Raw genomic sequence first — 17,108 nt, forward strand, 5'->3', positions numbered from 1 at the left:
TTGGCCAATATGGAGGGATCAGGATCATTGTTCCTGAGTCTTGCTTGAGTTTCAGCAAAGTTTTCCCCACCAGAGGGATGGGAGGATACACACACAGAAGACCTATCCCCCAATGAAGGAGGAAGGCATCCGATGGTAGTCTGTCATGGGTCTGGAGACTGGAACAGAACTGAGGGATTTTGTGATTAAGTTGAATGGCAAAGAGGTCCACTGAGGAGTGTCCCACACTCGGAAGATCTCACAGGCAATGCCCATGTTGAGTGACCACTCTGTGCTTGCATGACCCTGCTCGGTCTGTCGGCCCTGGTTGTTGGATTTGACCACCAGGTAAATGGCGTTGAGAAGCATCCCATGCTGGGGTGCACACTGTCACATTCGGATGGCCTCCTGGGGGAGTGGGCATGATCCTGTACCCCCCCCCTTCTTGTTGGTGTAGTATATTGCAACCTGATTGTCCATTTGAATGTGTACAATTTAGCAGGATAGCCGATCTCTGAAAGCCTTTAGAGCATTTCAGATAGCTTCAGGAGGTTGATCTGAAGGTCTACTTCCTGTGACCTGGAAGTATCAGGATGTAAGCGTAAGCATCCTTTACGTCAAGAGAGCACAGCCAATTGTTTTCCGAAATTATGGGAAGATGGGTGCCCAGGGAAACCATCCTAAACTTTTTCTTTGACCAGGAATTTGTTCAAGGCCCTTAGGTCTAGAATGGGATGCATTCCCCCCCCCCCCCCCCCCATTTTCTTGGGCATAAGGAAGTACCCTAGAATAGAATCCCAGCCCTTCTTCCCCAGGTGGAAAGGGCTTGACTGCATGGGACTTTAGAAGGGTGGAGATTTCCTCTGCAAGTACCTGCTTGTGCTGAAAACTGAAGTGAGACGCTCTCAGTTTGCAATTTGGTACTTGCTGACCCCAACACAGGCGTAACCAAGATGGGACTATTTGGGAAACCCACCAGTTGAAGGTTACATGGGGGACTGGGACAGTTATCTTTTACTGTGGCTATGCTCTACTGGCGCCAGTCAAAACCTCATCCCTGGCTTTGACTGGGGAGCTGGCTGGGCCTTGGGCACACTCTGTTGACGAGAATGACCTTGCTGGGTACTGTGCCTGCTGAGGCTGGTGAGAAGAAGGGGTGTACCAACATCTCTGAGAGTAGCAGGGACCTCTCTTCGATTTGTCTAAAAGTCTCCCAGATGAGGAGGAAGGTGAATACATCCAACGGGAGAGAATGTCAATGGTGTCAGTATGTTTCTTGATGAGGTCAGTGACCTCCTCCAACTTGTCGCCAATAGGTTAGCTCCTCGCCAACCTCTGCTGGACCGCAATGATGTGGTGGAGAAGTAGGACCTTAATTTTCTTAGCGTATGGAACATCTTTTTGATTAGTTCGCATATTTGTGGCTCAGAGGACAGGTGTTGGTCTATTATTGCTTCGAAAACCTTAGTCTGTCTTCAGCTAGTATTATGATTAAGTACAAGGTTAGTTTGGGTGGCAAGGCTGGTTGGGCTAGATATTATCAGGAATTTGTTTTTGTCTTTGTTCAGCTTTAATTTGAATGTGGATGCCCATGTTTTCATGATGTCAAGCACTACTTGGATTTGGTCTTTTATGTCGAGGATATTTCCTGTAAAAGGGATGTGAATCATTATGTCATTTGCATATATATGTACCTTGAAGTCATTTGCATCTAGCTTCCTGCCCAATGGTGCCATTAGGATATTGAATAGGATAGGTAATAGTGGTGAACCTTCTGGCACTTAGGGGACCGTAATGGGGGAGAGGACAGTGGATATTTTAACTCTGTATGATCTTTTAGTGAGGAAGCCATGGAACTAGCTCAGCACTGGTCCTCCTATCCCTATTGTGTGTAGTAGATACAGCAATACGTCATGGTCCACCATGTTAAACATACTGGGCATGTCGAACTGTAGGACGAAGACTGATCTGCCCTTGCTGAGCTCTATTTTCACATCACTCACAAGTAATATCAGTACTGATTCTATGCTGTTCTCTGGTCTGAATCCTGATTGTGATTTGTCTGTTGTAAAGGTATTCATGGAACCAATGAAAGACTTTTAACAAGATACCAAGATCAGAGAGGCGCTGAAGAAGAAGACATGACAAATTCTGTAGGGTTTCAAAGGCTTTCATTACTATTCAACACCTAAATGTCCAACAATCCTAGCACTGAAGTTACAAACCCTCTTACGCACACTTTCCTGTGAAACCAATTGGAAAAGTGTAAAAGCTCATCAAAATGCAAGAAAACAAAAAAAAGACACTTACACATATGAACTCACTTCCCTGGCCTCAGGAGCTTTTCTCACCTGCTGAGAATATGTGCACCGTTAACACAGATAGAGAAACATAAGATCAGTCAGCATGCACACTTCTTCCAGTGATAAAGAGGTTGGGCAATGATCAGCATGCATTTTTACACGTTTTTACTCATATGAAAAGTGCAGAAAGTTGCCATCTGTGCCTCACAAAAGAAAATAATTTCATATTATATTAGGGTTACTAATGTAGGGGTCCTTTTATAAACTGCAGTAAGAAATGGCCTTAGTGTGCCCTTATGTAGGTCTTTCCCACGAAGTAATGGCATTTTTACCACAGCGGTGAAAAGGGCTATTTTTAATTTTTTCAATGTATGGCCGTGTGCTAATATTAGCATGCGACCATTTAAAATAATTACCTCAGAAGCACTACTGCCACCTATTTAGGAGGTGGGCAAAGGCTTCCATATTAACAGTGCACTAACCAGTTAGCATGCACTAATGTAGATGTGCTGATTAGCGCTGGAATACACACTCTCTGCTCCCTTTGTGCTGAAGCTTTTTTACCATGGCTATAAGAAAAAAAAGACTATTTTCTATTTTTCAATATACGGCTGTGTACTGTTAGTATTAGTATGCGGCCATTTAAAATATTACTGCAGGAGTATTTACCGCCAACTATTTAGGAGATGGTAAGGGCTCCCGCATAACTGTGCACAAATCAGTTAGTGCGCAGTAATGTAGACGGACTAACTGGTTAGCACAGGAACACCCAATCTCTACCCCTGATACACCCCTTCAAAAAGTAAAGATACTTACCTGTAGGGAAGGCACCAAAAAGCTCAAAAAACCAAACTCACGCACCAGATGCTGTGAGTAGATGCAGACAGCACGTTCTCGCCTCATGGCGGATAAGAAGAGACTGTTAGTCCCGTGCTCACACTGCAGGAGAGAAGGCACTGACTCATGTGCAGTGGGGATGCTAGCATGTACTCTTACATATATGCTTTAAAAGCACTCTGCACTGGGTGACATGAATGATCACCCACAGGTGAGAATGAATGCTCTGCTGTCCTTGGAGAAAAATTACAAAAAAAAAATTGAATGCATAGCGCATGGACATGCGAAAACTAACAAGAAAATGTTTTTAGCATGTCCCGCATTAGGCTATTCTTGCCGCTTAATACAGCTTAGTAAAGGACCCATAAACTTTTGATACAGTACTGAAGACTGATTTCTGTTTCCATAGTTTCTATTATTATTAAGGGGTCCTTTTACCAAATAGCAATAAAAGTGGACTTAGTGTGCCCTTACATGAGTCCTTCCTGTGCACTGCCATTTTTCCCGCTGGGGTAAAATGGCAGAATTTCCTGGTTTTTTTTTGTACTACTGTCCACACGCGAAATTTTGCCATTAGAACAGATTAGTGCATGAACCACCCACTTTGTAGGAAGTAAGGGCTCACCTGCTAATCAGTTAGTGCACAGCAATATAGATGCGCTAACACAGTGCAGAATATGCCCAGTCTCCGCCCTCAGACAAGCCTCGCAAAAAATAAATTTTACTTTTTAGCATCCTCAGAATGCCCCGTGCTATGCCATTTTTGCTGCGGTAAGAACGTGTTAGTGTTTACTGCAGTTTTGTAAAAGGGTCCCTAAATGCCCTGAGAAGGCAGTGAAAATATAGTTTTTGAGGCATAGCTAACAGTGTGGCCAACACAAAGGTATATGATGGCCTAAATTATGTAAAAAAAATTCCAGATCCGTGATCTATATACAGATATGTTATATATAATTATATAATAATTTGGTAAGTATACAGGTCAAATAAGGGGGTATCTTAAATGTTGTCTTTTTGGTGCAATTTCAGACTGCCCAGACCACTTGTAGGCCTATGGGTAATGTTGTAAGGCCTGCAAGCTAATTTTCAAAGGGAAATGCCTCATGGAATTTCCCTTTGGAAATTTCTGGCCTGGCAAAGATGGTGAGTCCAAAGGCACCTGAAGAGTTTACAAGGAAAAAGTATAAACTTTCCACTGTGAAGTATGTGAAAGGAATTAAAAATGAACACCCTGAATGTACTTTGCTGGGACAACCTCAGCACTGCCCTGGCCCTGAGACAAAAGTATCTACACTGCTGTCATCTACAATGTTATGTTACTGTGAATAGCAGGCATGCTCCCCAAACACCACCAGGAGGGAAGGCAATTTTCAGAGGGCATGTTTACACATGGAAAATCCTTCTAAAACCTGCTCATCTCAGCAGCTCTTTTAATCAAAGAGCAATGTCCAGACAGTATTGTAGGTTACTTTTCTAGTATTCTGAGTCTAACTGCATTCTATTCTGCTCTCTTAAAAGATTGGACTGCACTGTCAGAATGCTGGGCAGATAGATATTATTAGCCATACTATTGGGAGATAAAAAGATATCAGTCATATAAATCAGGAAGCTAGCTTTAAACCTACTGCCTAATTCACCGCTGGGAAAAGTCTAACTGGATTCCATGCAAGGCACTGCAGTGACTACCTGCCTGTCCCTGTTGTGTCAGACCAGTTGAAAATATTACTTCGAATAACTCAAACCTAAGGGTCCATATGTGCTAAAGGTTTTCTCCCATTTTGTGCCTTTAGGAAAATGCTTAACACAAACAATCTCTAATTAGTGCACCAAGTCAGATGGATGTTTGGCTTCTCTGTTTATAAACACGTATAATTAGTCTTGCATTTGTACTTCTCAGATGAATATTCTTCAGCAAGTAATTATGTCTCTCCTACATTAGATCCAGAGTTCAAACAAGAACAGTCTGTTAAGTCTTCATTTCAAATGCAAAAAATAGTTCCTCTATTTATCACACACAACTTGTTCTTCTCACCTCAAAGTTCATTTTGGGTTAATTGTTATATTTATATCACATCAAGCAGCCCCATGAAGATCCAAATGCAAGCAAGTAATGTGCAGTTGTTATTCATAGGAAATCTACAGAAATTCATCACTATGTTTGGGCTGCTTTGTTTTTTTTCTAACTTCATACAAGCAGCAGAAAATAAATCTTAATCACTGAAGCCACACATTTGTGACCATCTCTGGGAAAAGATGATTAAAGTCACCAGAAACAAAATACAAGGTTTAATGAATTTTGTTAGAGCAAACAATTTGTAATACAACAATCCAAACCCCATCCTTTTAAGTAAAAAGGTAAAATAAGATACAGAAGTTCAAACATGTAGCTTTTTCAGGCTGCTTATTGGCCCATGACATGAAAAAATCGGCCATTCTCAAATTCTGGATCTGCAACTTTAGTCACCTTTTGCCAAAGAAAAAAAACAAAAACTTAAAGAACATTCTCCCTGTGACTGTGACCCCAGGGTGTTTGGAAACATAAGTCCAGTGCATTACATGATGCCGAGTGCTTCAAATCCAACCACAGTATCTTTAGATCAACAGACTGGAATTGGACCAAACAGTCCCCCACCCATGCTTTAAAGCAAATACAAACTCAAAGACTGCTCTACCAGAACACTACAGTGCTCACATGTGACTCGACGGAAACCATAATCAGAGAGTAATACCACCATTACCGGGTGCCGTATCCAATACAACGCCGAAAAATCTGATGCACCAATTTGTTTTTTAACACCAGGTTCTTTTACTACATTCTGTTCATGTTTCCAGATCTTTACCCATTTTTTATGTCATTGCCCCAGCCTGCTTTCTGCTTTCCTCTCTCTTGCCCTTATCATGTTTTCAGTACTAGATTAGCCAATTTGGCCACCAAAACATCTGTGTGCATGACAGCAAATTCCATTTTCCTCTTGGTCAGGGATCTATATCACCTGCACCTGTCACCTTAAAACATGTCCTTCAAAATCATGTTCAAAACTTTTTCTAACACTTCACCTTTCAAATGCCTGCATCTTCTTAAGATTCCTTTCTACAAGTCCACGTCTGCACTCAGTAGCTTTCCTCCAAGGAAACTAATGACAGTCCCAAAAATAACATTTTGTATTCCTGATTCTTTAAATAGGAAGTGACATACACAGAAAAGGAAAAGCATATCCACTTAAAAATAATGTACATACTTGGTTTCACTGACTCTGCAAAAAATGTTTTAAATATTGAATCAAATGCAACTCTTACAGATGCTCTTTGTTTAGAATTATAGCAAAGAAGCACTAATAATTAATTTAAGGTTAAGAATTGAGCCTGGTGACATTAATTAAGGGGCCCTTTCAAATGCACGGTTAAGTCACACTACCACAAAATGTGCTGAGGTATTTTGCTTGCCCAAACCAGCATAATCTATTTTTTAAGAAATATTTTTTCAGGAGGCGTGTCATGCATTAACCAGCTAGCACGTTCTGGTTAGTGCATGCTAACTGGATAAGCAGAGTTAACATGGGAGCACCTAGCGCCTCCTAAATATATTTTTTAAATCCCCCCATAAATACCACGTTAAATCTGGGCACAGCATATGGGAAAAAGTCCTGCGTTAAAATGTCTTAAGCCCAGATTTCACTGCACTTAAGTAAAAGGGCCCCTAAAGGAATAATTCACTAACCTTTTGCATACAATAACACCGTTATCACATTTTCTGCTGCAAGGCCCACAGGAATAAGCTGGGCCCTGTGGCAGATAATGTGTGATTTAGCTTTAATAGATGGACCCCTCCCCTTGGTGCACTTACAAAACTAACAACTAACCCAGAAGGCATTTATTTCTAAAATATAAATACATTTTCTTTTAGGTTAAAACATTACACAGCAAGTAAATATTGAATTAAGAAGAATTTGGAAATGCCAATAAACCAAAATATAGCATTTTCTCTGTGGGTAAGTAGGGAAAAACAATTTCAAATGCGGGGGTGGCATCACTACATGTCGTCATATACGGACACTGCACCCACTGGCTGAAAAGCTTAGCCAGCTTTTCATGCACATGCAGTATGCACTGTATGGGGAACTGCAGGCAAGGCCCCCTTGTCCTTTTTCTTCCATGGATTGTATTGGATGTGTATCCAGATTGCAGGCTCTCTTTACTTCTACTTAGTCATGCTGCTCTCTTAGTTTTAAGATTTTTCCAGTTTTCCTCTTTCCTTCTCATCCCCTCTCCAGAGGGCACTAAAATATTTTTCCTTTTAACCTGGCAAAGCTCACCTTCCTCTCCACAGCAGATAAAAGTCGTCCTCAGGATTTAACAGATGTGCTGCCAGCAGGGCCAGAATGTCCATTACAAATATGTTTGGTGAGTATATTTGCTACCTTTGGTATAGCACATAATAAAGATACAAGTCATAAAATATGCTTGGACATGCCTTTTAGGGCCATTAAGCAGCAGAGATTGTACATTCAGGATCTCTTCTAAATAAACATCTCCCATGCTCTTTCAAAGTTCAAGTCCCCTAAGGATCCTCCAACGAGGTCTGCCATTGCTTTTAATGACTCCCATTGCTCTAGACACTTATTCGCAGAAAAAAAGGCAGGGTGAATGAAGGGAGTGCCCTCTGGGATTAGATCTTGGGGCTCAAAAATCAAGGCTTGATTGCCTCAAAGCCAAACAGGCCAAGGTGACAAAGACCGGGAGATATGAATATCAAAGAAAGTCATGCTCTCATTCTGCCTTTGGGTCTAGTTCGCATTGATCATGCTACTGATGTTGTCTGATCCATCGACATCAGAGAAGCTCTTATTGATGTTAACCAAGATTCTGAGGAAAACTTTGTCAATATTAAGAGAGCATCCATTTGCGTTAATCATGACCATTTTGTCAATAAAACCTCGGTTGATGTCAAACACGCTCTTAATGTCAAACATTACTGCGACCTCCACTGTCACTGAAAAAGATCTATTGTTCATTGGTGTCCACATGCCTGCTTCAAAGAAGAAGACTTCAGGATGACTCCTCTCCCCCTCACTACCTATCACTTCACCTTTCCAATGTCTGCCAGATCTGTGTCCTCCTCTACTGAGATAGCACGACTGTTGGGTAAGAACACTAAAAAATATATGCTTACATGCCTTACCACACAAGTGCTTAAGATGTAGAACAACAAAACAAACTAAAAACAATGAAATATACATTAAACATTTACAAATAAACTTAAGACATTTTAAAGCTTTTCATTTTGCCTTTTTTTTAAAAGATGGAACTTACAACAACTCAAAGCAGGTGAAACCTAAAATCAATAAGTAATACTATAAATTAGGGAAAGTTGGAGTTATCGATGTGGGTAACCCTTAAGATGGGTTATTTTACTCCAAGTTGTGCTATTTTTAGCACAGGGTCTCATTGCATAAAATAGCATGACATGTGGTAAAATAACCAGTGTTCCCACGGTAGCCCCGTTGATAATTTTACCCCTTAATAGCAGTAGGTTGTACCACAGACAGGTGGTATATCAAATGTATTACCCTTATTATTGAATATAGAGAGCAATATTTTAAAATATTTTTGCAGTTGAAGCATTGCTTTAGGGATATAAATAGACTTTCATTAAATTTGTTCTTCTAGTATGTGGGTAAACTTATGTGTGTATAGCTTGTACATGTGTAATTTTACCTGGACTGGGCAGATGCATTCCTGGGGTTTGAGGAGGTGTTAGCATTTGGAAGGATGCATTTCCAGGGTTTGAGGAAGGGTTAACATTTATGCATAAACTTTACATAATGAGCACATCTGCGCATAAATTAACCTGAAAAGAACAGGTGTACATGTAAGAGCATAAATTCCATGGGGTAATTTTTGAACCAGAAGTACATGTATATTTTCATTTTGACAATTTTCCAGTATCCATACAGGGTAAAATATGTGCTTTCTTTACCTGTGTGTTCAGTTATAAAATTACCCCATCTTGGGTCTCAACAGTCATAGGTTCAGAGAAATAACCAAGATTTCAATTGATGCTGAAACCACAAGAAACCTGACATCAGATGAAGAGGTTTGAGGAGCAAGTTCAAAACTGAAAGTATAGAGCAGGAAAAAGCTTGACTTCTAGTTCTCATTAGGCCAGACTTTAAATGAGAGTCTCTTTCCTAAGCAATCCCATAAATAGATCGGGCTATGGTCATGCAACACCTTAAAAGTCAACATAATGGCTTTAAACATAATCCTCTAATTGAATAGGCAAGCAATAAATGCCTTACTACACTGGATTAATACAACAGGTATATGAATTTATTTACATAAATTTATTGCAGTTTATAAACACACAAAAAGAATATCATGTAAAAAGCAAAGAATACATTAGAAAATAGCAGATCCAATCCATCATGTGATAAAACAAATATCAATGTCCTCTTTTAGAAGTCTTTCCACAATGCCGAAGACAAACAATATAACTAAAATAAAACAGAAATAATTATAGGAATAGATGTCCTGCCCAACTAGGAGGTTTCACTTTACAACATAAATGTACATAAACATTATATTCAAGCACTGATGTCATGGCAGTAACAGTACTGCCAGACACTTTGGGCTACATTTATTAAAGTGCATTACTGCATTAATGTGCATTATTTACCACTGGTCCCATTTCCATAATGGGACACAAAGGAATGTATATTTGCTTGAAACAACATGGGAAATATAAATGACATATCTTAAGTCATTTCATATTGTTTCTAACCCAAAACAGCAGGATAAACCCCAAACTTTCAGGGGTTGTTAAATTTCAGATTTCTTCCCACTGTTGCTAATAGTTGTCAGGCACAAGCCAGCTCCAAACCAGTTTCTCCATGGTTCAGAAACACCTGCCTTCCAGAAGGAGCTATTCTGTCTCTTGGGAGTCCGGCTTTAGCCAGCCCATTCCTAGCTGTGTCTTGTATTTCTTATTTCTCCCCTGCCTCTGGGCCTGTTCCTGTGGTGTCAGTCTTGTTTTCTTGTCCAGCTTGTGCATTTGGTACCTTTTTTGCCTTGCTTGTTGTCAAAATCTTTGTTTTCAATAATCCTTTGTTTTGCTCTTTTGTGCTGGATGTATTTTTTGGAAGTACATGACATTAAAACTGACCTTGGGTTGTGATACTCTTAGGGGAGTGTGGATAAACACTGGGGATTTGGATTGTGATTGGGAGGGGGGTGGAATGGTTTGCCATGATTTATTCTTTTTGGGGAGGAGTGGCAGCAGCTGTTACTAAGCGTTGGGGGCCCTTTTAGAGAGCGGCAGTAAGCCCAACGCAGGCTTACCGCTCGCACTTCCGGGTCTACTGCCAGCCCCGCCCCAAGCGCACACCATTTCTGGGGGGGGGGGGGGGGGGGAAAGAAAATGGCTTGTGCAGTGCTAACCCGGCAGTAATCGGGAATCGCTGCAAGCTGTCTGGTTACCACCAGATTAGCGCTAGAGCCCTTATCGCTATCTCAATGGGTGGCGGTAAGAGCTCTCCGCTGCATGGCCATGTGGTAAGAATTATCTCACTTTGGGGGGGGGGGGGGGGGCTTTTACTGGCTGCAGAAAAAGAACGGCCCTGGGGTGGGGGAAAAATGACCCATGCTGCTAGCGAAGGGCCCTTTTCCCTGCAGCTTGGTAAAAGGGCCCCTTAAAAATTTATAAAAGCAAAACAAAATAAAACAAAAATGCATAAAATAAAATGAAACAAAGTGAAAAAAAAAAAACCTTGCAAATTGCACAGGAAATTTAAACAAAAAAAATTAATTTTGCCTGCAGATCCCTAATAATAATGCATGTTAATGTAGTAGCACACGTTAGTAAATCTAACCCCTTGTGAAGCAGCACAAAACCCTGCAAAAATAATCACTCACAACCTGCACAGCAAACATGCCATACTAAAACAGCACTAATTCCTGGGACTGAAACAGCATCAATCTTATGCTCAGATAAAGCTATGAATCTAGTGGTGGACAGGACGTAGGTACATGAGACATTTATCTTGCTGTCCATGGTGTAATATTTGTAGTGCTGCTTTCTTAGGGGCCATTTTACTAAAGCTTAGCGTGTGTTAAATGCCAAGAAACCCATAGTATAAACTGGGCTTCTTAGCGTTTAGCGTGCACTAAGCTTTAGTAAAACGGCCCCTAAGAAAAGCAGCACTACAAATATTACACCATAGACAGCAAGATAAACATCCCACGCACCTACTTCTTGCCCAGCACTAGATTCATAGCTTTATCTGAGGAGGCCTCACCTGCCATCCGTGCAGGGTCTAGTGCAAGGCTTATTACAGGGTGTATGAAAAGCTCTCTAGAATTTTCCAGCCAATACTAGGATAATGTTCATATATGGTGCTGTGGGACTGTTATTCTGCTGTCCACAGAGAACACCCTTAACTGCAGGGCTTTCCAAACCTGCCTGAAGACCCCACAGCCAGTCAGATCTTTTGGATCTCTATAACGAACATGCATACACTGGTGATCCAGAAGATAGTGATAGGAGTGTACTAGCATCCACCCGGCTAGGGTGAACAGCCAGAAGCAGAAATGTTATCAGAAATTAGGGAGGCAAACAAACTGGGGAACACAATAATTAATGGGTGATTTCAATTACCCTGATATTGACTGGGTAAATGTAACATCAGGGTATGCTAGGCAGATAAAATTCCTTGACGAAATCAAGGACTGCTTTATGGAGCAGCTAGCATAGGAGCCAACAAGAGGAGGAAAATTTCTAGGCCTAGTCCTTATATGGAGCACATGATCTGGTGCAGGAGGCAATGGTGCTGTGGCCGCTTGATAACAATGATTACAATATAATCAGTTTTGATATCGGCTCTGGAGTCAGTATACACACAGGAAATCCCATATGTTAGCATTTAACTTTCAAAAAGGAGACCATGATAACATGAGAAGAATGGTGAAAACAAAAACTTAGAGGAGCAGCTGCGAAGGTCAACAATTTACATCAGGTGTGGATGCTGTTCAAAAATGCCATCCTGGAAGCCCAGGCCAGTTATATTCCATGTATTAAAAAAGGAGGAAGGAAGGCCAAACAACAGCCGGCATGGTTAAAAAGCGTGGTGAAGGAAGCTATTAGAGTTAAAAGAAAATCCTTCAGAAAAAAAAGGATCTGGCTGAAAATAATAAGAAACAGCATAAGGAATGGCTGATAAGGAAGGCAAAGAGGGACTTTGAAAAAAAGATTACATAGGAGGCAAAAATGCATACTAAAAACTTTTTTAGGTATATTAAAAGCAAGAATCTGGCAAAAGAATCAGTTGGATTGCTAGATGACAGAGGGGTAAAAGGGGCAATCTGGAAAGACAATGCCATAGCAGAGAGATTAAATGAATCCTTTGTTCAGTCTTCACCGAGGAAGATTTGGGAGAGATACCGATGCCAGAAATGGTATTCAAAGCTGACGAGTCAGAAAGACTGAATAAAATTTCTATAAACCTGGAAGATGTAATGGCACAATTTGACAAATTGAAGAGTAGCAAATAGCCTGGACCAGATGGCATTCATTTCAGAGTACTGACAGAATTGAAAAATGAACTTGCAGAACTATTGTTAGTAATATGTAATTTATCTTTAAAATCAAGCATGGTACCGGAAGATTGGAGGGTGGCTAATGTAACGCTGATGTTTAAAAAAGGTTCCTGAGATGATCCGGGAAATTATAGACTGGTAAGCCTGACGACGGTGCCAGGCAAAATGGTAGACTATTATAAAGAACAAAATTACAGAGCATATTCAAAAGCATAGATTAATGAGACAAAGCCAACATGGATTTCGTGAAGGGAAATCTTGCCTCACCAATCTACTACATTTCTTTGAAGGGGTGAACAAACATGTAGATAAAGGTGAGCAGGTTGATACTATGTATTTGGATTTTCAAAAGGCATCTGACAGAGTACCTCATGAAAGACTCTGGCAGAAATTGGAAAGTCATGGGATAGAAGGTAGTGTTCTATTGTGGATTAAAAACTGGTTAAAAGAAAACAGAGAGTAGGGTTAAATGGTCAGTATTCTCAATGGAGAAGGGTAGATAGAGGGTTTCCCCAGGAGTCTGTGCTGGGACCGCTGCTTCTTAACATATTTAAAAATGATCTAGAGATGGGAGTAACTAGTGAGGTAATTAAATTTGCTGATGACACTAAGAGGCATATTTTCAAAGCACTTTGGGAGGCTAAGTTCCATAGGTTTCTATGGAACTTTGGGAGGCTAAGTGCTTTGAAAATGAGCCTGTAAGTTATTCACAGTTGTTAAATCACAAGAAGACTGTGAAAAATTACAAGAAGACCTTGGGAGACTGGGCATCCAAATGGCAGATGACGTTTAATGTGAGCAACTGCAAAGTGATGCATGTGGGAAAGAGGAACACGAACTATAGTTACGTGATTCAAGGTTCCACATTAGGAGTCATTGACTAGGAAAGGGATCTAGGTGTCATCGTTGATGATACTTTGAAACCTTATGCTCAAGTGTGCGCCACTGGCGGTTAAGAAAGCAAATAGAATGTTAGGTACTATTAAGAAAGGAATGGAAAACAAAAATGAGGACGTCATAATGCCTTTGTATCGTTCCACGGTGCAACCGCATCTCAAATACTGTGTGCAATTCTGGTCACCGCATCTCAAAAAAAATATAATGGCATTAGAAAAGGTACAGAGAAGGGCAAGGAAAATAATAAAAGGAATGGAATGACTTCCCTATGAGGAAAGGCTAAAGCAGCTAGGGCTCTTCAGCTTGGAGAAAAGATAGCTGAGTGGAGATATGATAGAGGTCTATAAAATAATGAGTGGAGTGGAACGGGTAGATGTGAATTGCTTGTTTACTCTTTCCAAAAATACTAGGACTAGGGGGCATGCAATGAAGCTACAAAGTAGTAAATTTAAAACAAATCGGAGTAAATATTTCTTCACTCAATGTGAAATTAAACTCTGGAATTTGTTGCCAGAGAATACAGTAAAAGCAGTTAGCTTAGCGGGGTTTAAAAAAGGTTTGAATAGCTTTCTAAAAGAAAAGTCCATAATCCATTAATAAGATGGACTTGGGGAAAATCCACTGCTTATTTCTAGGATAAGCAGCATAAAATGTATTGTACTGTTTTGGGATCTTGCCAGGTACTTGTAATCTGGATTGGTCACTGTTGGAAACAGGATGCTGGACTTGATGGACCTTCGGTCTGTCCCAGTAAGGCAACACTTAAGTTATGCTAACCTGCCTGGCTGTACGGCTCCCATTGAGAAACCCTACTTTACAGGATGGCCAATTTGCTTTCTTTACTGCAGCGGGTAATTCTATAACATTTAGGCGTCACATATACATATGTAAATCTTACAATGCTAATACAACATCTAAGCACTATATGTGCATATCTCTAATAGTGGGTAGTTTGTAGGAGGGTGTACACATGGGTGATGTTTGGGCAGAGGTAGGTGGGGTGCAAAGTACATGCGCATCTTTGGAATGCAGATGATCATACACCAGCTCTATGGCTGACGAAAGCACCTACTTTCCTTTATAGAATATGTCACAACCAGGTACCCAGTTATAAAATTACCTCCAAGGTTTAGATATGTAATAAGAATAAATTTGTGTCTCTAGATCACTTTTAACTCAAAGTGGTTTACAACATTTTTTCAGGTACAATACGCTTTACAAGCACACAACCTCAGAATATTTAGATTTGAAGGCCTAGAGAAACACAGAAGCCTAAAAGCAATTTTCTTGGAACTGGGCATGACATGAGCTTGGGTAATGTGATTATTCTGAGAAGTAAAATTCCCAACATAGAAATAAACACTGGGTGGGTTTCTTCAATCACTAGTAGAGAATCACTTTAAAAAAAAATTGCCCCAAGAATAAATTATTTGGCATCCTGTTGAAAAAGTGTTTACCAGTCTGTTCACATAGTTTAATTACAACTGTGTACAAATCATACAAATATACACAAAGAAATAAAACTAGATTTGGTGCATCTTTCCCATTTAAATATTCAATTACCCATTCCTTCAAGACTCAAGCGGCAAGTACTACTTATTTCTAGCCACCGGTAACATGAAATCAAAACAAATTATAACTGTATTTCAGATTTTAAAAGCATCAAACACCCTACTGTACATTAAAAGAATGAATCTGGAAAGGGCGACTGTAATATTCCTAACCATTCAACATAATTTAAAAAACCCATCATGAGCCAGTATTGCTCTTATTACTCCGGTACTACAACAGGGATTGAACATTTTAGCCCAAGAAGCCATATGAAAACAAAGGAAGAGGACAGACCGATAGTGCACCTGCAATGCGGTTCAGAGGCTCCTCCAGCCCGATCCCACCGAGATACTCTCTAGCATTCGCATCCCTCGGCCACTTGCTCAAGGAGCCGTGTCTGCAGGCTTTTACTAACATATGACAAGTTGTGACAGTGATCCTTCACTTGGGTTTCAGGACACTGAGCATCCTTGCCCTTTGCACTGCGGCTTCTTGGATTTTAGCGAACAGGCTGTGGTACATTGCCAACGCCCCTCCGTTTCCCTTCCTCTGGGAAGCAAGTCGCACATATCCCTGCTAGGACATTGGAATGGCTTAGAGACAGAGAGAGACAAAGAGCCATTGGCTGCTCACTTGTTTTAGGTGGGTCGCCTGACGACTTCTGCTCTGCGTCTGCTTTGGAGGCGGCTGGTTATCTCTGCGGGATGAAGTGTGGCATATCAGTAGCAGGTCTCTTCCTAATACCGTCTTCTCTTCAGCAGCTTCTCTTTGTCCTATCACCAGCAGCAAGCCAACCTCCTTCCTCTCACTCAGCGACAGGTCCCTCAGTCCCCCCCCCCCCCTTCACTTTCAGGAAAGTTTTTACTTTTCTCTTTATTGCCCCAGCAACTCTACGCCTTTTTTTTTTTTGCCCCCTACAGATCTTCTTCAGCGCTTTTACCCCACCAATAGTAGATTTCCTCCTACCCCCTCTCCCCTTTTAACCCCAGCAACAGATCCCCCCTCCTGCTCTTTTGGGGGGGGGGGGGGGAATAAAGTTAATCCAAGATATCCCCGTTCCTTTTGCCCCAGCAGGTGCAATAGATCTCGTTCCTTCACACTTTTTAAAAATATTGCCCCACTATGAGCTCGCCTCTTTCCCCTCCTCTTTTGTCACAGCAGGAGAGTATATCACCTTTTACACCCCCCTTTTTTATTATTAGTCCCAGCAGCAGCTCCCCTTCCCTTTTTTATTAGTCCCAGCGGCAGCTCTCCTCCCTCTCCCTTTTCTTTTGCCCTAGCAGCAGCAGCAATACTGTGTCTTCTCCCTTCCCTCTTTTATTCTTGCCCCCTCAGCAGCAGATCTCCTTCCTCAGCCGCACTCGGAGGTCAGCCCACCCGCGCCCGCTCTCATCTCCCTGAGCTACCGGCCACAATAAAGCGGTGCATGCTGGGCTGGCGGCCGGGCGCCTGTCCGCTCGCTTTACCGCGTTTCGGCCATTCTGCGCCAGGGACGGCAGAGCCCTCTTCTGCCGGTTACCGCGTGCCTCTCTCCCCTCCTCCCCCACCGCCGCCCGGGGAGGGCTATTTCTTCCGTTTGTTTATGCTGAAATCGTTGACGTTTCCTCGCTCAGCGCGCAGGCGCAAGGCTCAGGTGCAGTTCCCCGTTGCCATGGGAACGAGGTCACAGCGCGCAGGATGAGGAGGGGAGGGAACCACGCGGGAAGGGGCGGGGCACAGAGATGGAATTCGGAGGCGGGGAACGCTCTGCGCGGGAGTGTGTAGAGGAGGGGTAAAAAGGTGCGGTGGGTGGTCCTTCAGATCGACCCCCCCCCCTCCAAGGGGCATCCGCAGTGGAACATCTTTTTGGTTGCAGCAGGGGCCAAAAAAGAAACCAATCTTCAGCCCCAATCCAAGCTCTCTTGTTGCTTTGCTGGGCAAAATATTGGTGAAGCAATGTTGTTCAAAGTA

The 17,108-nt window shown here is 41.7% G+C and overlaps 1 protein-coding gene and 1 long non-coding RNA gene across 2 annotated transcripts in view; one reads left to right on the plus strand and one right to left on the minus strand.

Moving 5' to 3' along the window:
• The window catches only part of CCDC92 (coiled-coil domain containing 92), a 56,773-nt gene extending 40,641 nt beyond the window's left edge, over positions 1–16,132 (minus strand). Inside the window, exon 1 of the mRNA XM_030218102.1 lies at positions 15,792–16,132. The gene's annotated coding sequence lies outside the window, so the exon portion shown is untranslated. The remainder of the gene's footprint in view (positions 1–15,791) is intronic.
• On the plus strand, positions 1,573–15,860 carry LOC115479849. The gene is made up of 3 exons (XR_003943763.1): positions 1,573–1,583; positions 4,496–4,500; positions 15,777–15,860. It is a non-coding gene; the product is annotated as an uncharacterized LOC115479849 (long non-coding RNA).
• Positions 16,133–17,108: the final 976 nt, after the last annotated feature.

The sequence above is a fragment of the Microcaecilia unicolor genome, chromosome 11, assembly GCF_901765095.1.
Source record: "Microcaecilia unicolor chromosome 11, aMicUni1.1, whole genome shotgun sequence".
NCBI classification, from domain to species: Eukaryota; Metazoa; Chordata; class Amphibia; order Gymnophiona; family Siphonopidae; genus Microcaecilia; species Microcaecilia unicolor.